The 26,266-nt window shown below is 48.8% G+C and overlaps 1 protein-coding gene across 1 annotated transcript in view; it reads left to right on the plus strand.

Annotated features, from left to right (window-relative positions):
• LOC140599790 (adenylate cyclase type 1-like) overlaps positions 1–26,266 on the plus strand; it is a 271,616-nt gene that overhangs the window by 240,236 nt on the left and 5,114 nt on the right. The gene's annotated exons all lie outside the window — the stretch shown is intronic.

Consider the following 26,266-nt stretch of genomic DNA (forward strand, 5'->3'; position numbering starts at 1 on the left):
AATCAGCACTTACATACACCTCTACTAGGCAATCATGGAGTTGGCACCCCACATGAAAGGTAATTTTCGGTCATTTTAAAAAATGTAACAAATACAATTATATTTGCATCCTGAACGCATTATTCTTCAAATTCAACAAATTCTTTATCACTTAAATTCTAATTTGGAACTTGTCAAAGTTTTGTTTCATGAGTCTATAAGGAAGTGGAAGCAAAACATTTGTAATGCTGTGTTTTTGTTGCTTTCACATGCATGATCTCAGTAATCACTCTGAGGTGTTATTAGCAGTGCAGCAGTATTCCAGGTTTTTAGATCTAAGGACTGAGATTGAGGAATGTGTAGTGACTTACTCAGTGTTTTGGTTTTTTTTATTACTCAGTGTTTTTAATTAATGAATATTAGAATTGTTTATTTCTGACTCTAATCCCGTTGTCCTTTCTTGTACTAATTATCTCCCCTTGAAAATCTTTACATATAGGTACTTCGTATATTTTGTTCCCCAAATAAATTTTGAATGAAAACAGATCAGATGATTACTGAAAAGAAAATCCTTCCCCTCCTGTGTAACTAGTATATGTTTTGAACTCAAATGTATCATTTTGCTTTTTATTTAGGAATTTTTTTAATGTATATATATATATATATATACATATATTTTATTTATTTATGATAAATAAGAGAGAGAGAGAGAGAGAGGCAGAGACACAGGCAGAGGGAGAAGCAGGCTCCATGCACCGGGAGCCTGACGTGGGACTCGATCCCAGGTCTCCAGGATCACGCCCTAGGCCAAAGGCAGGCGCCAAACCGCTGGGCCACCTAGGAAACCCTTATTTAGGAATTTAAAAAGGTTAAATAAGTTTTCACATCATTTTGTACAATGAATAATTCATTACCTGATACATATTTTTATCCTCCAAGGACTTAAATACAGTAGACACCTCTTGTGTATTATGACAGGAGGGGGAAGAGCCCACACGTACTGTTTGGTTCCCATGACCCTTTCTGTATCCTCCAGGGACACTTGCTGGTGTCCACTCATTTCCTCCCTTGACACGTAGAGGGAGGCCACACTGAGGCAAGAGAAGCATAGCATGTCTTTCTACCCTTTGAGAGGTGCTAGGCTTTTTCTCTGGCATTAATCCGGTTTTGCTTCTAAATCAGGAAAGGAACCTCAAGAGGGAAATACACCATCTTCTGGGTCCTGACCCCCATGTAGTCCAGGCTGTTGAGTTCCTCTCAACTGAGCATCTTCCATTGAATTGTTATTTCAAAGATCTCTGTGTTTCAGAAGCCTTCTGGTTTAGGACACCTGTTTCTGGGGCGCTCCCTCTCTCTGCACAAAAATACCAAGTCGGAAGGCCCAGAGCCCCACAGCAGTGTCCTCTCCCAGTAGACATGCTTAGCTGGGGAGAGTCACAGTCAAGTAGCAAAGCCAGTGCCAAAGGGCTCCCATTCCACCCTCCTTCCTACCTCGGAGAGGGAATTGAGGCCTTTTCATGGTATCTGGAAACAAAGGAACTCTTCATCAGCAGGTTGAACCTTCCCTTTGGGCACAACTGTTCTTTAAATTAAGGTATTGTTTTTTTTTTTTTTTTTTTTTTTTTTTACCTATTTAAAACATTAATGCCTTGGCTCTAATTTTGTCAGCTTGCTGTATTTTAATTTCTCCAGGACAAAGTAATCGGTTTACATTTTTAGGTTTTCAATTTGATTCTTATGCATTGCATATGAAAACAAATAGTAATAGAACTTAGCCAAATAGGCTGTGACAATTTTCTTTATTGGAGTTCAATTTGCAACATATGGCATAACACCCAGTGCTCATCCCGCCAAGTGCCCCCCTCAGTGCCCATCACCCAGTCACCCAACCCCCCACCCATCTCCCCTTCCACTGCCCCTTGTTCGTTTCCCAGACTTCGGTGTCTCTCATGTTTTGTGACAATTAAATTAATAATTCATTTTGGTTGCAAGTGTTTAGGCCTTGTGTTTTGACTGATAAATGCAAAAATGATAATTTATTACAAATAAATTCATATACTTGCACTATAGTTTGATGAACCAGTAAATTTTGTCTGCATGACTGTCATTAGACAGAAAGTTAGATCATTTCAAATATATATGTTTGACTTCAAGAACACCTGAAATGACGGCTCGCGTAAGAACATGTTTTTGTTTTTGTTTTTGTTTTTGGCCCTAAATTTGTATGAACTTACTTTAAGGTACTAAGTACACTCCTGTATATCTGAAGTGGTGTACACTTAAATATAAAGAACTAAATATGACCACATTCGATTCACATTCCAAAATAATAGACTCCAATTAATTTGCAAGTTCATTCTAAAGTCTTTCTTATTTTAAAGGAGTAATTCTGTTTGTAATATAGTAAGCCAAAGTATCTTTATGAGTTTGCTCATAGGAATCGAGAAAATGAGCCTCCGCACAATGACCACCGCTGAAACAGCCCTGCTACGTTTCTCTCGTGTGGGAGTCAGGCGCATATTCTAATAGAAGGAGATGGATTCCTAGTTCCCCGTGTGGAGGTCAGCTGGGCTCTGAGTGACTAAATAGCAGGAGGGGAAAAGGCTCACTGGAAATCCGAGTTTGTGGTGTCCAGGGGCCAGCAAAGTTCTCTGCCCTGACAGCGTCTCAGGGGGGCTTTAACGCCCCAACCACCTTTTCCACTAGAAGATTTTAAATTGGATCCACGGGCCAGAGAGTCTAAGACCTAAATAATTTCATAACATGGGAAATGTACCTGTTTCTTTCAAGTTGTTAATTAATGAATAACAACCTCGATAAAAACCTTACTATTTCCTCAGTGAAGAATTTGGGAGGCATCAACTCAGGTTGTAAAACTCAGAGAGTGTGTGGTGGTTGACATGGGGAGTCTTTAGGCCCCAGGGCGAGCCCAGGATTGGTCAGGGCTTTTGTTCAGGTGAATGGGCTTTCCCTAGGCCTGTTTCAGATCCCTGAGCTCTTTTCATGGATGCTGGCTCTGTCTCCTTTTTACCAGACACTTGGGATTTGTGATTTGTCATCTTCCTTTCATAGTATCTTTGGTCTTGTTGATAAGTAAAATCTTGACCCCCCCCCCCATTTTTATCCATACCAGGTGTTACCTAGACCCACTGTGCAGTAGACATCCTGGCAGCTCTGCTACTTGGTTCTGGTTTGCTGTAAACTGTTAGGAACCAGACGACCAGACGTGATACCCTATAGGGTTTGGGGGTCTTGCTTGTCTCCTTTCCTTTCTCTCGTTTTTCAGAAATGCTTGTATTGCAATGTTAAAATTTTATGAAAGGATCATTGTTCCCTGCTTTTCGGTTTAGATGGAAACATAACTCTTTTTCTGAAAACATGAAAGTATCCCAAACCTAAACATTCCTAGAAAAAAGCATACCAATGTGCACATGCAGTTGTCTTTGCAACTTTGCTAACAGTAATTTGGGTTGATTTGAAACTTCACTGACATTTATTTATTGAAATATTTTGTTAATCAGAGAGAGAGAGTATACCAGGGAAGAGGGGCAGAGAGAGAGGGAGAGGGAGAAGCAGGCTCCCCGCTGAGCAGGGAGCTCAAAGTGGGGCTGGATCCCAGGACCCTGGGATCATGACCTGAGCTGAAGGGAGACACTTCACTGACTGAGCCACGCAGGCACCCCAAAACCTTAGGTTACCTTTAAATGAGAGGATAATACAGTTTATAAATATTCTGAATTACATTCATCTAAAGAGATTCAAAATTTTCCTATCAGAAGAGTATGAGCTTAACTCCTGGAATTGTCACTTGATTGTCCGTTTGAAAGAACTGTGTTCCTTTGGCTAAGTTGTCATCATTACTTTCATTTTCTGTATTAAAAGATCATCATCAGGGTGTCTGGGGGGCTCACTGGATTAAGCCTCAGACTCTTGCTTTCTGCTCTTGATCTCAGGGTCTTGAGTTCAAGCCCCACATTGGGCTCCATGCTGGGTGCTGGACATGGAGTCTACTTAAAAAAAAAAAAGGTTCGTCATCTTCCTCAGTGTTTATTCCTTATGAATGTCTGTAGGGTAAATACCGTTTTCGGTTCTACCACTGAAATGGGTACCTTATTCTCATGGATGCATTGAGATATTTTCCTCTGTGTTGAGTGACCATCACCATCGTGTGATGTCTGTGGAGAGTTCTTGGTAAAACTTGTTGGTCACTTTATTCCTGCTGGCCTCAGGGTCACTGTCACCATGACTCGCCCACTGCTTATTGGTCTTCCCCTCTCATTTCTTCTCTTACCCTGATGGTTAGCAGTATTTTTTCCCTTTCTATCTTTTTTTTTTTTTAATGTGGCCCTTTTAAGAAAAATAGTGCTTATAGGCTCTTTTTTTGTTGTAAAAAATATATATTTATACCAGAAATAACTCTCGAGCCAAAATGGAGGAAAACATATCTTCTTTACACCTCGGCTTGCTTATGTTAAGGAGTGAGAGGTTGTCCTATGTTATTGCCTCAGTGTTGCATGAGCTCAGGACTCTGTTTCTTCTGTCTTTTCCCATTTCTCCATCTGCAGACAATATCCAGGGTAGAATAGAATTAATATCTCGTGATCATTGGCCACGGTTTAATTGTGAACAAGTAGGATCGAACAGACATATAGCCCTGCTAAGTTATCACTTCTATGTGGAAAGATAGAAGTCACATCAATTCATCTAAAACCAAGGTTATTTATTATTTCTAGAAAATTTCCTTTTATATGTTACTGGTTTAAACTGACAACTTATTAAGGTGCCCACAGAGATAAGTGTATATCTTCCACGAAGCTATCTTGTCAGTGTCTAGGAAATATTTCCCAATTAAGTGGGTAATTTCAATGTTCTTTGGTCGCTTCCTGACAAGTGTTTTCTTGCTGAAATGGGTGTTTCCTAACTGCGACTTGATGAACGTTCCTGGTGGAAGTGAACAGAGGTGTCAGTGGTCCAGAAGGTCGGGTTCTCAGATCCTCGTGTGTTGGCTGAAGTTTCCACCTTACTTTCTTGGCAAGGGATTTGGACCCCGTTAGAGTTCATTCTCGGGGCTCGTCCGCAAGGGGATGGAAATCCCTCTCTCCGGCTCCCGCCTGCCTCTGGCCCCGCAGCCTCCCTGGAGCAGCGGCCGCCCTGCTCCTCCTGCGGCCCAGTGCTCGGGAGCTGCGAGGGGCTCCGGCCTCTGGGCCTCTGTGCAGCGGTTGCCCTGCAGGCCAGAGCGCACGGTCCTGGCCTTCCCTTCCTCCTGTGCTTCCACTCCCCCTTGCCTTAGCACCTCGCAGGAGAGCCCCTTGCCCTCCCTGCCTTGCTTTTGTTTTCTTTTCTGTCTTCTTTTTTTTAATAATAAATTTATTTTTTATTGCTTTTGTTTTCTAAGGCGGAATGGACTTCCCAGTGTTTGTGCTAATGACGTGCACTTAAGGATGTTTAAAGAAGTGGCCTTATAACATGCATCTCTGTATTATTAAGAATGTGCTCAGGTTGCCGCTCCGGAAAATCGGTCAGATCTTCCTGTGAGATCCCGGGGCCGGTTTCTCCCTGGTCTTAATTCCAGGAAAGGTTGTGCTTTTCTGAAACAAGTTGTCATTTTGGTCTTAAGTACCAGCACATCCTCTATCTAAGTGAGTTTTCCTCTTTCCGTTTACTGCTGTGTGTTATTTTCTTTTTGAAAATAATCTTAATTTCCTTATGGTTATTTGTAATTTTATCCATTGTAGAGAAAGCCTTTGTGCGGTACCGAGTATGCTAGAACTGTCATCCAAATAATGATATATTTTTCTAGACTGAAGAAATCTAGAGGTATTATTGTGTTTCATATCTTTAATACTTGACTGGCTTTAAACAAAATAAGTAGCTGTTCATGCATGACTGATAGGGTTTTAGTTTTTGTCACCCAGTGAAATAGGCTTGTGGATTCGCCATAGGTCATCATCAGTTTAAAGAGAGGAAAATGCACTTGTTTTAATATCTGTGTGATCGAGATACGAAGCTACATTTTCCTCTCTAGCAGAGATGTGTCACACGAGGTTGTAGCTGTGTTCAGTGTAGTCCTGTGGATGGATGCAAAATGGAGGGAAACGTTCCAGTCTGAAGCATTGTCATCTTTTCTCCTAATGAGCCTAGAATTCTAACAAACAATGCATTTGGGTTTTTTTGTATTGTTTTTTTTTTCAGCAGGTATATATATGCTTTCATTTTATTCATATGATAGTTTACCCAGTACAGCTCTAGGCTCCAATACCTTAAAAAATAACTCTCCTTCCCATACAAATATCACATCAAAATTCAGGTCCAGATTAATTTCACACACATTAACCTCCAACAGTTAAGCAACTATTTCCTCTGAGATACTTGCTACTCTCATTTCACAATGGATTTGGTTCATAGAAATTGGTGAAGACAACAGAAAAGAAAAGAAATGAAACAAAAAGAGTTTTCTGGACTTAGGAGATTTTGCTTTGGTTTTTAGTAAAACCTAAGTTTGTGGTGTCTTGGGAAGACCAGAGACAATCCAGTTACACATTTTTTTTTTTGTATCACTTTTAGTGTTTTCAGTTGTTTGATACTGTTTATTACATGCTTCAGATATTTGCTCTGGTTGAAAATGCTTAAATCTTCTGAAGCTTTTTGAGGACATTTTTTTTTTAAATATTTATTTATTTATTTATGATAGTCACAGAGAGAGAGAGAGAGAGACAGAGACAGAGACACAGGCGGAGGGAGAAGCAGGCTCCATGCACCAGGAGCCTGATATGGGATTCGATCCCGGGTCTCCAGGATCGCGCCCTGGGCCAAAGGCAGGCGCCAAACCGCTGCGCCACCCAGGGATCCCCTTTTTGAGGACATTAATTCTCTTCTTACTTCTCCTGTCTACCGCTGAGCCCAGCACAGTGTCTTCCATGTGGTGGTTTCAGATATCCGGTCGACTGATTTTTTTTTTTTTAATAAACTGACACCAAGAGGTTATAAATTGTAACTTTATAATTTGTAGGACAAAAGCTCTGGATTTTGAAGGGAAGCCGTGATCACTGCTCGGTCCCTGCCCACCCCAAACTCTTAGGCCCCAGATGCAGCCACTCTGGACGCTTTGAGATGCTTGTCTGTTCTCCGCGTCCTTGTCTCTGAAGAATGAGTATCTGCTGCAACTTCTTGGTTTCCAGGCTCGGGTGCTGTCCGCGTTCCTGCGTGGAAGGGACAGATTGGCGCCCCCTCGCATTCCTCCCCACGCGCAAACTCACGCCTCCTCCCACCCGCGGTGCAGACACGGCTCTGCCCCAGAATCAGACCGATGGCCAGCGAGGGTGTTTCCTAACACGTAAGCACCAGGTGCAGCTCGGGAACCTGGGAGGCTCTCTTGCCATTTCCAGGCTCGCACAAGTTTTCATTTCTGGAAATTATGGTTCGTGAAGCAGGATGAGGCCTAATCAACATGGTCCGCGTGTGACTCTGGCTTAACAGTGCGGGTGTCGGTGGCCAACAGACCCCTCGTGGCCTGGAAAGCCAGCCGTGTGAGTCAGGGAGAAACAGAGCCAACTGGAGGTAAGTGTGTAAATAGATCTACTTTAAGGAGTTGGCTCACACGATGCTGGAGACTTGGTGACTCCAAAATCTGCCGGGGGGAGGCCGGCAGCTGGAGGCCCAGGAAGAGCAGACTTCTCCCTTGCTCAGGGGAGTCAGCCTTTGTTCTAGGCAGGCCTTCACCTGATTGGACGAGGCCCACCGGCATTATGGAGGGTGACTTACTTTACTCAAAATTGCCTGATTTAAATTTTTTTTAATTTTTATTTATTTATGATAGTTACAGAGAGAGAGAGAGAGAGGCAGAGACATAGGCAGAGGGAGAAGCAGGCTCCATGCACCGGGAGCCCGACGTGGGATTCGATCCCAAGTCTCCAGGATGGAGCCCTGGGCCAAAGGCAGGCACTAAACCGCTGCGCCACCCAGGGATCCCGCCTGATTTAAATGTTAATCTCACCCAAAGCCACCCTCAGAGGAGCAGCCAGAAAAGTGTTTGACCGGCTCTCTGAGACCACACTCCAGGTGACCTGACACATCAGATTAACCATCACACCATCAGAAATTCATCCTTGAGTGGAAAAATCTCCTCTTAATACACTCAAATCACAGCAGCTGTTGTGGCGAATACTGTCGGTCTCGCAGGCTTCTCTCCTGCTCCGTGGACAGACAAGCCCCTTTCCCAAGACTCGGTCTTGGGAAATTCTTCACCCCTCTCCTGTTTGCTCTCTGACTGGTGGAACTCCTGTCTTTTTCTTTCTTTCTTGGTTTGCTTCCTTAGTTTTGGTGGTTTACTGAGACGTTTTTTGAAAATATTGTCTTTCCATCTGTGGCTTGTCTTTTTATTCTTATAAGAGCAGAAGTTATACATTTTCATGAAGATTAATTTATCATTTTTTTGTGTTTATGGATCATATTTATGTTGTATCTGAGAAATCTTAGTCCAACATAAAATAAAAAGACATTTTCTTATATTTTCTTGTGGAAGTGTGATGTTTCAGGCTGTACATTTAGGACCATGGTTAACTTTATTTTTGTATATGATGCAATTTATCAATTTCTTTTTTCTTCCTTCCTTTCTTTCTTTCTTTCTTTCTTTCTTTCTTTCTTTCTTTCTTCTTTCTTCTTTCTTTCCTTTTCTTTCTTTTCTTTCTTCTTCTCATTCCTTTTTTGGTATTTATCTATCTCTAGCTGTTTCAGCACAGATTTGCTGAAAAGACTTTTCTTTCTCTGCTCCCTTTTATTTCTTTTTCCTGTCTTACTGAAGTGGCTGGAACCGCATATGAATGTCACGCAGAACAGTGAAAAGTGGAAGCCTTGTCCTGTCACTGATCTCAGAGGGAAAGTGTCTGCTGCTCTTCTGTCAATGTGATGTTAGCTATGGCGTTTTTGTACATGACTTTAATCAGTTTGAAAATGTTCCCTTCTGTTTTTGCTTTGCTGGGAATGGATGCTGCTTTTTCTGCATTGAGGTGACATGTGCATTTTCCTTTCTGCCTATTAATATGGTGGATTATACTAGTTGTTAATTTAATTTGATTATTTAAAAAAGATTTTGTTTACTTATTCATGAAAGACACACACAGAGAGAGGCAGAGACATAGGTAGAGGGAGAAGCAGGCTTCCTGCAGGGACCCCGATGCAGGACTCGATCCTGGGACCCTGGGATCATGACCTGAGCTGAAGGCAGACGCTCAACCATGGAGCCACCCAGGCATCCCCAATAAACCAACCTTGCATTTAACCTCAGTTGGTTGTGATTTATCTTTTTAAATATTGTTAGCTTCAATTTATTAACATTATGTTGAGTATGTTCACACCCATGCTTGTGAAAGATATTATATATTATTTTATTTTATTTTGGGGGAATGTCTTTGTCTGGTTTGGGTAGCAAAGACTTCCGGCCACTTGTGGGCAGGCCCTCATCCACTTCTCTGCACAGTTTGTCTAGAATTGGTTTGATTTTTTTTTCTTGATTTTATTTATTTATTTGAGTGAGTGACAGAGAGCAAGAGCAAGTGCAGGCATGAGTGGGGGGAGGGGCACAGGCAGAAGGAGAAGCGGACTCCCCGCTGAGCAGGGAGCCCAAGTGAGGGTTGAATCCAGGACCCTGAGATCATGACCTGAGCTGACGGCAGTTGCATCACCGACTGAGGTACCCAGGTGCCCCATTTTATTTCTTAAATATTTGGTGGATTCCCCCAGTGGAGCTCCCTGGGTCTGGAATTTTACCTGTCCCTTGGTTTTTACTTCAAATTCAATTTTGTTAACAGACATGAGGCTGTTTGTCTTCTTTTCTTGAGTGAGCTTCGGTAGTTTGTCATCCAAGGACCTTGCCCACTTTGTCTTAGTTGTCAGAATTACTGGCATGTGTCTGTCCACAATAGGCCCTTATTATGCTCTTAATATCTATATCACCTGAAGGGCTGCCACTCCTCACTCCTGCTGTCCGTGACTTTTTTGTTCTCTTGGTTTTCCTGGTCAATCTAGCCAAAGACTTATTCATTACATCAATTTTCTGAAGGAACCAGCTTTCTGTTTTATTGATTTTTACTGTTGTTTTCCTTTTTTTTTTTTTCATGGATTTCCATTCTCATCTGAATGATTTTTGTTTCCTTCTCGTACAATGTTGATTTTTATTTGCTTTTCTCCCCCCCCAGTTTCCTAAAATGGAAGATGGAAGTTGGAATTGTTGGTTTTAAACAAACTTTTCTAGGGTAGGTGCTAAGTGATATGTGTTTCCCTCCAGACGCTGCTCCAGCGGCAGCCTGCACGTGTTGATACAGAGCATTTCATTGTCACTCAGTTCAAAACCCTTTCTACTTTCTTCTTAAAGTTTCTTCTTTGTTCAATGTCTTATTTGGAAACATTTTATTTAGTTACTAAACATTCAAAGATTTTCTAGGCGTGTTTCTAGTATGATTTACAACCTAATTTCATTCCGTGATTGGAGAACATATCTTTCTGACTGAAATCCTTCACAATTTGTTAAGATTTGTTTCATGGCCCGGACTATGGATTATCTTGACAAATATTCCATTTGCACTTGAAAAGAATGTATGTTCTGCTGTTGCCAAGTATCGTGTTCTTCTGGAATGTCCCTCAGGTCAGGTCCTGGGTGTTGTCACTGATGGGCTGTCTACATCCGCCATCAATTTACTGAGAGGGATATTGAAATCCGTGACTCTACTGTTTCTACCTCCTTGTCTTTATCATGTTTGCTTCATGTATCCTGAAGCTCTGTTAGGTACATAAGCACTTAGGACTTTTGTCATGTCCTCTTGATGATCGGACATCTATTTCTTCTCGACATAGTTCTGTGTCTCCCCTGTAACAGTCTGGGTCTGAAATCAACCTTGTCAGACATTAACGTGCGACTACTTGCTTTTGATTAGTATGGAATATCTTTTTGCATCCTTTACATTTAACTTATGTGTGTCTTTGCATTTAAAGTCACTTTCTCGGGGCGCCTGGGTGGCTCAGTAGGTTGGGTGTCTGCCTTTGGCTTGGGCCATGGACTTGGAGTCCTGGGATAGTGTCCCGAGTCAGGCTCCCTGCTCAGCTTCTCCTTCTACCTCCGCTGCTCTGCCTGCTTGTTCTCTCACTCTCTCTCTCAATAAATAAATAAAACCTTAAAAGAAATAAAGTCATTTTTCTGGTGGGTATTATGTGCTTGGGCTGTGGTTTTTCATTGGATCTGACAATCTCTAACTTTTAAGTGGGTTTTGGACCATTTATACTGAGTATGATTACGGACATGGTTGAGTCTAATTCTATCCACTTGCTACTTGTTTTCTACTGTCCCGTTTATTTGTTCTCTTTTTCTTGTTTCTCTACTTTCTCTTGGATTCATTGACTATTTCTTTTTTATAATTCCATATCATTTATGTTGCTACATTATTGGCTATTTTTTTATTGTGATACTTTAGTGGTTTATTTAGTTTTTTAGAGTTCATGATATAAATCTTTAATTGACCTGCCTTTGAGCAAGATCGTGCCCCTTCCCATATAGTGAATGCAACTTACAATATGCTCCTACTTCTTCCTTTCTGTTCTTTGTGCTATTATTGTAACGTATTTTACTTTTACATATGTTATACATTCCACAATATAGTCTTCTCATTATTGCTCTAAACATTCAGCTATCTTTTACAAAGGTTAATTCATTTTTAAGTCTTCATAATTTCCCAGCTACTTATCATTTCTGATGCTCTGCATTCCTTTACGTTGGTCCAGATTTCCATCTGGTGTAATTTTTCTTCTGTTTGCTGGAGGTAAGTTCTTCTGGCTATAGTATGGATGGAAAATATTTTATTTTACTTTCATTTTTGGAAAGATATTCTTTTTGGGTAAAGAATTCTAGGTTTACAGTTATTTTTCTTCAAATGGTAAAGAAATTTCTTCATTGTCTTCAAGGAGAAGACTTCACGAGAAGTTAGCACTCGCCCTTACCTTCATCCTTCTCTGTGTAGTTGTCTTATTTCTCTGCTGCTTTTTAGATTTTCTCTTTGTTTGTGGTTTTGGGCAAAATGGTACGACATGTAGTTTTTGTTTTGATTCTTGTGATTGGGGTTCAATGAGCCTCTTTAATATATGGGATTATACTTTTGTAATATAAGTTTTAGGAAAGTGGGTCTGGATGGCTATGGGAGGACTGGGTTTGGGAAGACTGCTCTGGATAGTCCTGGAGGGACTTTGAGAAGGTTGGCTCTGGGTGGCTGCTCAGATGGCGCCATGGCTGAGAGCAGGGAAGTCACAGGTGCTTTAGGGCAGCCGATCACTCTCAGACTCTGTCTTGTCCAGATTCCCCTTCCTAGTGTGGGTTTCTCTAACTCCCCAGGCCAATATGGGACCCTCACATAGGTTTCCTTTGCACTGGGAAGTTGTCCCTCTAGTGTTTTCTATTGTTTAATTATGTTTACTACTTCTTCAGTTTAGGTCTTTCTATGGATCCTAAGGCTCCATGAGAGCCTCTGACATTCTGTGTGGCTCAAAGTCACTACTCAAGGATTGCTGAATTAGTGAGAAGGACCAGGTGAATGAGCTGTGTGCTGATGTTCTCCACCATTCAAGTCTTCAGTTTATCATTTCGTCCACAGCTTCAGGTCCTACTAACCCCAAGTCTCTGACCATTTAGAAACTCTGTTCCAGGAGGTTTTGAGGAAAGCGAGGTGCCAGACTTTCTGGGGAATGTCTGGGAGGAGGGACCTGGGGATTGAAGTGTCCAATAACTGTTCACACACCACTAGGGGTTTCCAGATGTGCTGCCACCAGCTCCATACTCCTCGTGTCCCATCTACAAAGTGCTGCCTCTCTAACCACATGGTGAAAACTGAGCATTTGGTTGTGGGGGTGTAGCAGGATTAGAACACTAATTATAGTGCTCTCTAGGGGAGCCTGGAGCACTGGAGTCATGGTTATGATTCTGGTCTATGTGGGATTTACTTGAGTTCTTTTTTTTTTCTTTTATTTCTACACTTGGTGTGACAATAGATTTACATAATGAATATGTGTCGAGGGTTTCAAGTCATAGTTTTTCTAGGGTTCCATCTTTTCTTGAAAGAAAACAGATTTTTGATGTTTTTTGAATTTTGCAACAATGTGGGCTGGTCTACATGGACAGTTGGTATGTTGTGAGGATTGAAGCTCATTCACGTATCACGTATCGTATCTGGAAGCCCTGAAACAACTTCAGGGACTGATGGTGATGGAATCCCTTAACGATCTGAATTGTCATGCTGTTCATTTGTTTGAAAACTTATCTTTGAGAGTCATTATAGCACAAAAGATGCAGAGGGAGAAATAGGGTGAAAGACGTGTGTTTGAACCAAAGATCTGCTACACAAAAATAATAGAGTGAGGCCTCCAGCCTGGACATACTGGAGTAGACCTTCTTCTCCATGTTCCTCTTTGCCTTGGAAATAAAGCAAGAGGCAGTGAGAGGAAGGAGGAGGGTAGGCTACCGTGGGACCCGAGGGACAAACAGCAATTCAGTGGTGGGGATCTTACACTCCCCAACCCAACAGAGGGAGGTGGTCCAGGCCCTGAGGCTGGCAACAGGGGATAAGGGAGTCTTTTCATCAAAGCAGTGGAAAGAAACATCCATGGGAGGGACTGACCAGGGACCCCATTCAGTGACGAGTGGCTGGTGGAGAGGTCGTCCCTTTCCTGCTAGATCCTAGACTCCTTCCCCACCCTAGACACCGACCAGCTGGCTGGCTCTGGTAGAAAGAGTCCTGCCCCGGGTCACATGTTGTCATGGTGGGATTGAGGTTCCTTTCCTTGGCTCGGCGACACTGGGGAGTGTGTCTTGCTCTGCAAACTGTAGGCTGTGTTAAGCCTTAGGTAGCTACTGTAACCAGGACAGTGTGGTATCAGGGGATGATAGACACAGACTGCTGAACAAAACAGAGAATCTGGCCATGGACCCACACAAAGGAGCCCAACCGACTTTCAACAAACATGCAAGAGCGCTTAAGTGGAGGAAGGCAGGTCTAACAACAAGTTGTGCTGGAGCCGTTGGACATCCACAGGCACACTCAGAAAACAGAAACCTGACCTACACTTTACACCTTGAAATGAACTCTAAGTAGGTCCTGCACTTAAGTGTAAAGTGTTAAACCACAACTTTTGGGGGAAAAGGGAAGTTCTTCAGGGTCAGAGTTCTTAGACTTGACACCAAAAGCACGATCCATTAAAGGAAGATGGATAAATTGGACCTCAGTGGAATCAAAAACTCAAACTCGTGCTCTGTGCAGGACCACGTGACCAGGATGAAAAGATTACAGGGTGGGAGAAAAAAATTGCAAACCATATGTTCCAAAGAGAACTAGTATCTAGAATAGATAAAACCTTACAAGTTAACAGTAATGGGCGATCCAATCACAAAATGGGCAGAGACGGCAGTCAGTCTCTTGACAAGGAGGTAGGGATGGCAGCGAGGCACAGGAGGTGATGCCCAGCAACACAGCCGTCAGGGACGGGTTATGGAAACCACAGTGGGACATCACTGCACAGCTCTCAGAACGGTAACAAGTGACCTCTCTGTTGGCTGGACATGGGCCCCTGCACTCGTGGAGGGCACGTGAGATCCAAGACACAGGAGGCCCCTCCTGGCTGGTGGGTGGCAAGTTGAATAGGCAAAGGAACGTACTTGCCAGGCTGGTCGTGGGTGGCTGCATGACCAGTGCGTCTCCGTCCCTGCCCGCTGGAATCTTGCGAGTTAAGGAGCGAGCCTGACGGGTCTTGTCACATGCGCCATCCAGGTGGCCCAGCTGCATGGACAGTCTGGCAGCTGCACCCCATGGGAGCAACGGGCAGAGCTGCAACCGGAGGGCGGGAGGGGATGGGCAACCCCTGCCAGCTGATGGCCTCGTGGGTCCAGCGGCCGTCACCCCTCTCTGAGCTCCTCCTGCAGCCACCAAACGTCGGGGGAACCTAGATCTCTCCTCCACGGCTGGCCGTGGTTAGATGGCACAGGCGCTGGGAGACCAGTCTGGTGGCTTCTTCTAAACTAAACGTATAGGGGACCCCTGGGTGGCTCCGTGGTTAAGCACCCGCCTGCAGCCCACGGCGGGACTCTGGGGTCCCGGGATTGAGTCCCTCGTCGGGCTCCCTGCATGGAGCCTGCTTCTCCCTCTGCCTCTCTCCGTGTCTCTCAGGAATAAATAAATTAAATAATGGCCCCTGGGTCAATGACAAAAGGGAAATTATTGTTCATATATCTCCTTGGTTGGTCCCCCTGCTGGGGGAAGCCATGAGAGCGACGTTGCCCAGCTAATAAGTGTGTTTGCTGCACAGAATAAAGCCGGGGAGCAAGTTTGCACTGTCAGGACCACTTCTCTCCAGCTGGTCGGGTCCAGGTGACTTGCCTTCCTTTCTCTTTCCCATGTATTTCAGGATTCACCACCTAAGTCAGACTTTTTACTTTTTAAAGATTTTATTTAAAAAAATTTACATGTGCTGCTTTCTGGAAAAGAAGGACAATTTTATCATTCAAATTTTTTTTTCCCTAACTGATAAAGTTACATGTGGTTTTTCTTTTTGTGCCAATCGCCAAGTTCTGGTGTCTCTGCAGGATAGTAGCTGGCATGAAAACTGCTTCTCGGATTTCACTTAAAAATGCATTAGGAGACATTCTACCTAAATTCTGTAAAGAGAAACTGCATCTCATTCAAATAAACATCCCCCTTTCTGTGCTGTGATTCGGAAGAATAGAGTCTCATGGGAATGAAAAGAAAATTGCCCCAGACGTCTGGCCGATAAAATACAAGTGATGATAAGCATCACGATAAACAGCAGAATCGACGCGGCTGGGGTTTTACTACAATACGGCCCTGGACAGTGTGTCTGGGACGTTCTGTCCCGAGTCCTTGAAGACGCAGGAAAGATGGGTGCTAATATGAAGATCGGGTGGTGACCCCTCAGGCTCATTAGATCCATCTCCACTGCCGCAAGAGCGGCTGGGGTGGGGACCCAGGGCTGCAGAGATCACATCCTCAGGGCTCCAGACACCTGGCTTTCACGCCCCTCCCCGAGATCCGCCCACGGACTGGCCACAGGCCTGGCAGGTGGGACCTGGGGTTCCCCAAAGTCGGACGTGACCCGAGTGACTCATGGGGGTGAAGGTGGGGCGGCTGGGGCCCCCTTGCAGACGGAGGGCTCACGGGCCAGGTTCTCGTGTCTCGGGGACACCAGAGGCTCCAGGACTGCGTGGGCGGTGGGGCAGGAGCTCACCCTGACCTCAGGCACTTCCCAGGGCAGACGTGCAACCGGAGCCAGGCGGGGGGTGGCGGGAGGGGTGGGCGGGTGGTGGTGGCTGCAGGGCCCAGCAGCCCCTCCTCATCTCTCCAGGGCCTCGGGCCCTAGGCTGGGGCTGCCCCCCCAGCTCTGCTTCGGACTCAAGATTCCCTGCGGTCTCCCTGCCACCACCCAGGCCCCAGCTTGGACGTGCTTCCTCCCACCTGGCCCCTGGGAGATGCTGCCTACTTGGCCTCCGGTCCATTGCTGGCCCGTGGACGCCGGGCCGTGCCCCTTGCCCCCACGCAGCCAACCCAGACCAGATGTGCTAGTTCCTTCCCAGCTCAGAGCTGTCCCTGTCCCCACCTGCCCAGGGCCACCCGCCAGCCTGCCCGCCCCCACCCCGTCCTGGGCCCTGGGGCACCTCGGGGAGCTCCTTCTGGCTTCCACAGCCTGCTCCCCCGCTCCGGTCACCCCGGCTTGGCTCCCTCTGACCCCCCCCCCCAGCACGGGGCCTGCGGGGACCGTCCACTTGTCCGGGAACACGTGCGTTTACTGCGTGCGGGGTGCCGGTGCGGGGGGCCCGGGGGCATGAGGCTCCCTGGGCAACGGGGCTAATGAGCGTGTGGCCCGCGACCTGCTCCTCTCCCACCACGACAGGACCTCTGGGGCGTCAGAGGACGTCCCCAGCGCGTAGACAGCCAGCCTCGGCCCTGAGTGGGGGTGCTGGTGTGCAGCCCTCGCTCCCACCTGTGGGCAGCGCCTGCAGACCCTGAAGGGCTGGGGGCGAGTGGCTCCTGCTCCGAGAGCCACAGGCTCCTGTCACCACTTCCCACTGCGCCACAGCCGGAAGTCAGCAGTGAGCACCAAGGCCCCATGTCTCTGCGCCAATAAAACTTGGTTCAGGTTCACGGGATCCGCATCCCATGCGGTGCTCACGCTCCAGCAAGCAGTCTTCTCTGTGGATTTTCTTCAACCTTCTAAAGCCGTAGAGACACTCTTCATCCCCGGGCTGTGTGGCAAGGTGGTGGTGAGCTCGGCTGAGCCTGTCCTGTGATGACCCCCGCCCCTGCCCACCTCGTGGGAGGTCAGAGGGGGGCCCAGCCCCATCCCCAGGAGCCTGCTCACACCCCACTGGGCTGCGTCTGCCGTAGCTGTGCAACCTGCAGAGCAAAGCAGGAGATCTGGGGGACTCAGTGACACCGGGGCCACCTCGTCTCCTGCGGGGCTTGGTGTGACCCAGATCCTGACCTCTCTTCAGAGGCCTGGCTATCCCCCCAGCAAGCAGTCTTTGATGACACAGGCTTCTACGTTCTCATCAGGATCTTCGAAAGCTGTGACGCAGGACAGAAGGGCGATGCTCCCCAGCCAGCTGGTAGGGTCCTCGGGGCAGGACCCCTGTCTCATTGGGTGCTTCTGGGCATGCTCCCCAGGAGACCCCAGGCCCCTGGGTGGCAGGCAGGGCCCCTCCTCCCGTAGTGATGCTCACAGCTGCGGCAGCCAGTGACTGGGCCTCGGGAGCAGATGACCCCTGTCCCCTGTCCCCAGCACGAGAAGGGGCCACCAGCCGTCTCATTCCAGTGCTTGCTCTGTTACGCATTCAACAGACCTTTATTGGGTGCCTCCCATTGCCCACCCGAGGGGCACATATTGGTGAAGCACACAAACATCTCTGCCCTCACAGCGTTTGTGTTCTAGAATCTTCCTCCACACTGTGGCAGGAAAACCTGGCTTCTCGAGGCACCGAGGACCTACGCTGGTGCTCATTAAATCCCTTGCCCACCCACCCAGCTGCAGCGGGGCTCCAGCGTCACCCTCCCCACCCGGGACACAGTTCGGGTCTCCTTGCAGGGTCCCTGAGGGTGTCCCGTGGCCCGTCACTCCACGGCCCTCCCCCGTCCCCCATGCTGGCCCATGTCTTTGCTCCCTGCCCGCGTCCTTCCCCGTCAAATCCCAGTGTGATGAACCAGGCCAAGCACAGCCAACCGCCAAGCACCCCCCACCCCCACCCAGGCAGGCCCTGCCTAGGCTTCCAGCTCCATCCGGGTCCTCGATGTGCCAGTGGACACCTGGGCAGACCCCAGGGTGTGTGGTCGACGGTGGCCGCTCGGCAAGACACGCTGAGTTATTTGCTTTCTGTGGCCGGGCCTCTACCGGCAAGTGAGACACAGCTCAGACTCACGCCTGCAGAGCTCAGTTTGATCAGCTTTTTCTTGGTGGATGATAAATACTGAACTAATTTAAATCAAATCAAACTGTGAATGTGTGTGGAACTTCATTAGCATCCAGGTGACTTGCCCGGCCTGATGGGAACTGCGAAGATCAATGAGACGTGGTTACTGGTCTCAGGGGAGCGGCAGCCACACTGCCAGCTTGTTACTCCGTGACTAGTGAGCGTCAGTCCTATGCCCAGGGCAACTGCGACAGGTGGTACCTGGACCAGGGTGACAGGAGCCTGTCCACATGCAGGAGGGACGGCGTGGGGAGATGAGGCGTGCTGTTTCTGCACCAACGGGCCCTGTGCAGTTCTCGGGGCTCCCAGAATGTCTTGGGGCTGGGGCTGGACGAGCCACGGGGCAGGATGCACGTCTGGAAAATGCACCTATCCTTCTGAGTATAAGAATAGAAAATAAAGCAAAAAAAATCTAAGGAACGTTTAACTTGCCAATAATACTTCCACCCAGAGATAACCATAGTTACCAGTTTTGTCTTTTTCCTGCTTTTCAAAAATTTTATGTAGCATGTAGAATTTTCACATATTAAAGCCTGCTCTAAAGGATAACGTCACTGACTGCACAGCATGCGTGGCCAGTGTGCCACAGTGCCTTTGCACACCCATCTGTTGATGGGCATTTACATCATTGAATACTATTCCAACAATTCACACTTGTGAGAACTTCCTCCTACAGAAACATTTCCTCTCACTTTCACTTTCTCCTCGAATAAACTCCCAGAAGTGGGATTACCTGTCAAAGCTGAGGGCAAAACTCTTTTCCCTTTGGCGCTTGCTTCCCATGTAGGAAATACCAGGTGTCTCCTCCAAACAGGCGTGGAGGTCTCTTCTGGTTTGAATCACCAGCGTTGAACATCGGCACCTGCGTGTGTGTGAAAGCATGTGTGTGTGAGTGTGAGCTCCTGAGTGCGAGTTTGTGTTCATGAATGTGTGTGCACATGCACGTGTGAGAGCTTGCGCATGTGTGCATCTGTGTGTGCATGTGTGAACATGTGCACAAGTGCATACATATGAGCATGTGTACGAGTCTGCATGCACATGTGTGCATTTGGGTGTGTGAGCATATGCATGTGAGCACATGCAGGTAAGCATGTGTGTGCAAGCATGTGAGTGCATGCAAGCATGTGCACGTGGAAGCACGTGAGTGTGTACACATGTGTGAGAGCATTGTGTGTATGCACAGTTATGTGCACGCACGTGAGCATATGCATGAGTGGTGAGTGGGTGCATGTGAGCATGTGCATGCGAGTGCGTGCAGGAGTGTATGAGTGAGCCCAAAGGAATCGCAGAACAGGATGCACATGACCCCGCTCTGCAGAGACCGCGGGGGACTGAGCTGTTCTGTGGTCCTTTCCCAATGCCAAAATCCACCTCCCCTCTGTCCGCGAGGTCATCACGTGTAGACAGTGACATGACTCCAGTGACGCTGACGTACTGGGGCTTGGGTCACTCTCCTCGCGCACCCTACACCCCGGCTGCTCCTGAAGTTCGGGAGAACACTGCAGATCCGATCCTGGCTGCTAACCTGCCCGGGGCCTCCTGTGCCTGCCTCCCCCTGCGTCTCTGGACTTAATGCCGCTCTGGCGTCACCTGTACAGGGTGTCGGTCGGTCACGTCACAGTCGTTTCTGTAACTGAGTTGCAGGCTGCCTTCTTTCTAATAGGTCATGACAGTTAAAAACCAGTAAGCGAGTACCTGTAGGTCAACATGGCAAAGCAAATTTGTGCTTTAAAATCCTCTGTTCTCGCAACAGAAGAACTAGGACGTGTAAGAGGGAGAGCAAGACGGAACAAGCCTCCACACGACAGGCGTGTGTCTCTGTGGACAAGAAGAGAGCCCGCTGGGGGGCATTTCTAGTGACTGCTGGGCCCAGGGGTCGCTGGGCGCCAGTGGGGGCAGCCCGTGCGGGCTGGGCCTCAGCCTCCCCCTGCTCGTGCTCCGGGCAAGAGGGGCTGCACCGCGCTCCCGGGGCCTGGGGGGGGGGGGGGCTCAGCACCGCCGGCCCGCGGGGGAGCCACGTCGTCACCAGGTTGCCTGGGCCGAGGGGACCGGCTGACGGCCAGAACCCCGAGATCCCCACGTGGGCTGGCGGAGGTGGCTGAGGGCACGTGATCACAGGAGGAGAGAGAGAAAAATACCCGCCCTCACCAGCTGTGCCCGAAAACCCAAGCTCCGGGCCGTGTGAAGGGACCAACCCTCACAAATGCGGCAGCAGGTGCTGTAAATCACAGGCCTGGGGGGTGCGCGGCCAGATGGGCTCTTTCCTCACACTCCATCGGGTGTGCAAAATCGGGCGTGTTGCAATTTGCGTTGTGCATTCTGTTCTTTCCAGGGGTAACATGGTAGTACATGCGAGGGGCTGAACCGTGTCCCCCAGGACCCACCTGGGGAAGCCCGAACCCCCGGACCTCAGGTATGACGGTTTGCAGATGGGGTCAGTGATGGAGGTACAATGAGGCCACTGGGGTGGCTCTAATCCCATAGGACTGGCGTCCTCGTGGGAAGGGGACATCAGGACACAGACCAGCAGAGAGGACAGCCACGTGGGGACACAGGGAAGACACGGGCCCATGAGAGGCCCGAGAGACCGGCTGGAGCCAGCGGGACACCTGGGGACCCAGCCAAGGGCAGCCGAGGGCCTCGGGTTCTTGCTTTCTCTCTTTGGCTTTTTCTTCTGTTGCTGTGGCACATTTTCAAGTAACTTCCAAGAAAGGTGCAAACCCAGATGCTTCTGGAAGCTTCTGTGCGTCTGGTGGTCCCACGGCAGACCCTCAGTGTGGCTCCTACCCGGGTGCAGAGCTCCGCCTGGGCCTCCCTAGGAGTCTAGAATTTCCAGGGACCCTTCGACTGTCTGCTCAGGTCTAGGCCCTCTGCCAGCGACCTGCGTGTTTTCGTGGAAGCACCTAGAATCCTGCCTTTATCCTTGGCATCTCCCAGGCAGTTACACAAGAGGTGGACTCTTTGGGTCTCTTCCCATCAGTGCCATCACCTCCAGGTGGCCTCCGGGACTTCAGCTTCTCCGTGTTACCCCAGGGACTGAGCAGACCCCCTCTGTCCAGCTGAGGCAGTCCTGCCCTGACACTCTGTCTGGTTTTAGCCTCCCCTCTCGTACTTTCTCGGCCAGCTCTCAGACCCGTTTTTACCCGAACACTTGGTTTCTTTTCCAAAAGGTCGCTCTCATTCTCCGAGTGTCCCTTTGTGTGGTATCTGGTTTTTATGTCTGTTCCTCTTCCCAAATAGCTCTGAAAGCACAAACTCAAGATACTTTGGGAAGAGCTCTTCTGTCGCCGAGCAGTGGAGGGGGGTCCCTCCTGGCCTCACCCTCTGCTGTGGGCTCTCCCCCGGGTCCCTCCCGAGCCATGAATGGCCTCTTTCGGGCCATGAGAGCACAGGCCCAGCTTCCAGAAGCCCTGGAGTTCCCCACAAGCTCCATTCTTTGGCAGGGGGGGCTTCTGGTTCTGCCTTTTGGTGAGGGGGTCAGGTAGGCCCAACCTGTCAGGGCACCAGGGTGACAGGGTGACAGCATGGGGAGACACTGAGGGGCCTGACGGCATGGTTCCTGGTGCCGCTGCTGGGTGTTTGTGCCACCCCATGCCTGGCTTCAGTATTTGCACTGACCTTGACCTCTGTGTGCCCACCTTGACCTCCGCGTGCCCACCTTGACCTCCGTGGCCCGGGCAGGCCTCCAGCTTCTCCTGCTGTGAATCACCTTGCTCTGTCCCTGCGCACACGCACCCATCAGCTTGCCTCAGGCCACCCACTCGCCTGGGCACACCTTTCCTTCCCTCTTTGCTGGGTGTGTTCTCTTTGCTGTGCATCCAGGGGGCGAGGTGGCACCGTCCTCAGAGGAATGAAGGCGTAGGCATGTCGGCCTTTGCTGCCTTGAGTACAGATGACAAAACAGCATCTCCTCGGGGCTCCAGTTTACATGTCTCGGCTCACTTTGCTTCCCATCTGTGCCGGTCACCTGTATCCCCTTGGGATAGGACACTTTGCACCCTGGCTTCATCATTTTCTTGACTCGTATGAGCTCTTTACATGTAGAAAGCCGTTCACCCCTCTCCCCTTATTTGCCGCCAATGCTGTTCACGGTGTGACTTAGGAATATGAAGGAGAGAAAACCCGTGGTGACAACTGCGTCCTGACCAGTCCCTGCCTTATTTGTGCCTCAGCCAGGACCCCAAAGCCGTTCACGGATCCCCTTGAACTTAACCCGAACGTCTCCTGCAAACCATTTTGGGAGCCCCACCTGGCCTCCTCCCACCTCTGCAGAGTAGGACAGAAGCCAGGTCGGCCCTGGGGGCATCCAGATGCCCAGGGGACAATGGCCTGTGCTCCCTGGAATTACCGTGACTTGAAACTTGATGTTTTTGTATCTGTAAGAATCAGGTGGAGCCAACCTGCTTCTCGGGAAAGCCACTTGACGGCCTTCCGTGTGACTGCATGTGGGCCGCCTACATGAACCAGCTACGTGTCTGCCCAGCGGAGCTTTGAAAGCAGCTCCGACTCCTTCAGTTGTTCTCTACAAGCAAACAGAACTATGCCCAGAAAGCCCACCAGCCTAAAGGACTCCCGATGTCACCACAGCACGATGGTCAGCTTTCTGCCCTTAGAGCCCACCTGCGAGCGTTGTCATCCTGTGTGTCAAGTGGGTTTGCACCACCTCCCTCCCAGTTACCAGGCGGATCCAACGAGGCGGCCCCGGCATCTGGCAGCTCGGGCCCCTTCACCGGGCACTGGGGGCCAGCAGCTGGAACAGCATCCGTCGTCCCCTGGTGCTGGACATCCGAGATCCAGGTTGGGGGGGGGGGTCCCTCCCGAGGCCTCCCCTGGGCAAGCGGACGGTCATGTCCTCCCCGGGTCCTCCCAGGGTCGTCCCTCAGTGCAGGTCTGCATCCTGACGTCCTCTTCTGATGAGGACGTGGTCACACTGGAGCAGGGCCCACCCTAGTGACCTCGTTTACCTCATCACCTCCTTAAAGACCCCTCTCCACATACAGACCCATTCTGAGGTCCTGGGAGGTAGAGAGGAGACACGATCCAGCCCTCCACGCCTGTGTAGGTGCCTCCTGGGATTTAGTGTGCCATATGTGCCTTCTACCTGCCTGCAGGTATCTGGAAAGAGTCCCCAAAGGGGTGATGTAAGAGAAACAGGGTATACGGGTCCCCGTCCCCAGAGCTGGTGACCATCAGAGCAAGGGCTGCGGTCGGGGTGCTCGTGGCCCAGGAGCCAGGCCTGTAGCACCTGGCAACATGGTCCCCCTTCCCCCGGAGCGCTTGGCATCAATATTTGCTGCTGCTGAATCATCACGGGGCTGTGGTGCCCCTTGGAGCAGATTTCCCCAATCTTCCCTAAAACAGTAGCAGGCTGGTGACTCATGAAGTTTTGTAACTGAGGGCCTGTCAGGTTTTGTAACTGAGGGCCAAGCTGGGGTGGGAGGGGCTGCTGCTGGCCCACACGCTTAAAAAGAATGTATGTGTTCATAACTCTTGGGAAGAAGAAAGAAGAAAGAAGAAAGAAGAACAAGAACAACAACAACAACAACAACAGCGACAAAGATCTTTGAGCCAAAGGAAAATGAAATGACATTTAATGTCAAAATTTGTAAATTAAGCAGGACTTGGAGGAAAATGTACCCTAAAACCCCTGAGTTAGAGAAAGTACAAATCATCCTGAGAAACTAGAGAACATGAGTAAATTAACCCCAAAGTTATCAGAAGAAAATAAAGATCAGAGTAGAATTCAATGAAATTGGAAACTCAAAATAACAGAGAAAGACCAATAAGACCAAAAGCTATTTCTTGAGATCAATAAAATGTATCAACTTCTATTCACATTGATCAAAAAAAAAAAAAAAAAGTCTACACAATCCTACATCAGGAGAGAGGGGATGTCACCACAAATCCTACAAATGGTAAAGTGGGTAAGAAGGGAATAGTAAAAACAAGTTTGTGATAATCGAATGAACAACGTTCAGGCAATGACATAAATTCCCAAAGCTACCTCAAAAAAGAAAAAAAAGAAGGAAAGCCTTATGGCCCTTTATCTTTAGAGAAGCTCATTTTAGTTAAAACCTTCCTACTCTAAAGACAGACATACAAATCCAAGCCGAAGGGCTTCACTTCCCGAAACGTCTGAGGAAGAAATGGTACCAATTCTACGAACTCTTCCAGAAACCCGCAAAGGAAGGAACAGGTCCCCACTGGTGAGGCCTGCTTCGCTCTGACCTCAAAGCCTTGTCTGGCCTAGAAAATGAGAGAACAACCTATATGTTGGCAAACTGAACACCAATAAAAAATAAATTTACAGAAATAAATGAGTGAATGAATGAATGAATGAATGAATGAAAGACAATGAGAGAACTACATTATTCATGAGCGCCGACGCAAATCCCCTTACCACATTTTGGCAAAACGAATCCAACAACGCACAGAACCGTACCCGCATGACAGGCAGGCCCACGCCGGGCCACCTTCCCTCCAAGCGCCGCCACTACGGCGCCACCACCGATGGGAATCACCCTCCCGAGACAGGCATTCCCTGTGCAGGAACAAGTTGCCCTACTATCATCCAAACTGAGGTCGGCGTCCCGATTGTCTGCGGAATCCAAAGGAAACACGGCTCTGGCACACAGGCATTGCGGTGGCCACAGACAGGAGGAAGCTCAAGCATGCAGGCTCCTGTGACCACCCGGGGTCCGTAAATAATTAGCCCCCAGGCCTGGCCTGACCGTTCCACAACGGCGTGAGACACCGTGATGTCCGCGTGACAGGCTTAGGGACCCACAGGGCAAGCGGGCAAAGTCGAGAAATGTCCTTGTTTTGCTGGGTTTACAGGAAGGTGAGGTGGCCTTTCCCGGTACACATCCTTGGGAAAATATGTCAGTGCGTCGCATGTAGGACCCCTTCCCAGTGACATGTGGAGGGTCTCCCTGCCACTGAGCTCCCCAGAAAACTCACCGAGAGGCGGGGGCCCGGGGTGTTATCAGTGGGGAACCCCAGGGCAGGGCCAAACACTGGGCTTACAACATCTAAAGGGGCACCGAGAAGAGCGCCTGCCAACCCAGACGGGGCACCGCAGCCTCTGCCTGTGGCGCTGGCCACACGGCAGGTGCCTGGTGAACAAGCCGCATACTTTTTGGGAATGAAGCGTGAAGAGAGCGGTTTTAACCTCAGTGCGGTTACGCAGAAAAGAATAATTAGGCTATGTTGTTCCCCGGCATACGGACGTGTGTGCAGACCCCCTATGTACTGGGGTACGCACATGCGCACGCACACGGGTCTTCCCTCCTCTATCTACCCGGAGGAACGGGATCACCCTTCATGGTCCCGAACACGCGTCCTGCCCGGACATCCTTAGCCGGGACCTGTCTTTCCCAGGTTAACAAAACCAGAGAAGAAGTATCAGACTGGCCTCCTGCGGGTGGAGCGTCCCAAGAGATGAACAAGGCCGCGTCCGGAGGCCGCCCAGCCGCACCGAGGGCTTACTGGGCGCCAGGCCCGCCGCCAAGCCCGTCCTGGTGGGGAACTAGTCACTGTATCCTCACCCAGGCTGGAAGGTTTTATGTGTCACCCGGACCGGGTCACAGGGCGTCCACACAGCCACCAAACATCACTTCCAGGTGTTCGTGCCGGTCTCTGCAGCCCATGGTCTTCTTCGGGGAGGGCAACCTCACCCCCCAATCCTCTGGGCTCCACCTGTCTGGCATCGAACACTGGCTCTCCCTGCATCCTGGCCCCCAGGGGGGCCCCAGGCTGGACACGGGGCTCCCAGGATGAGGC

Source organism: Vulpes vulpes, chromosome 7, assembly GCF_048418805.1.
Source record: "Vulpes vulpes isolate BD-2025 chromosome 7, VulVul3, whole genome shotgun sequence".
NCBI lineage: Eukaryota > Metazoa > Chordata > Mammalia > Carnivora > Canidae > Vulpes > Vulpes vulpes.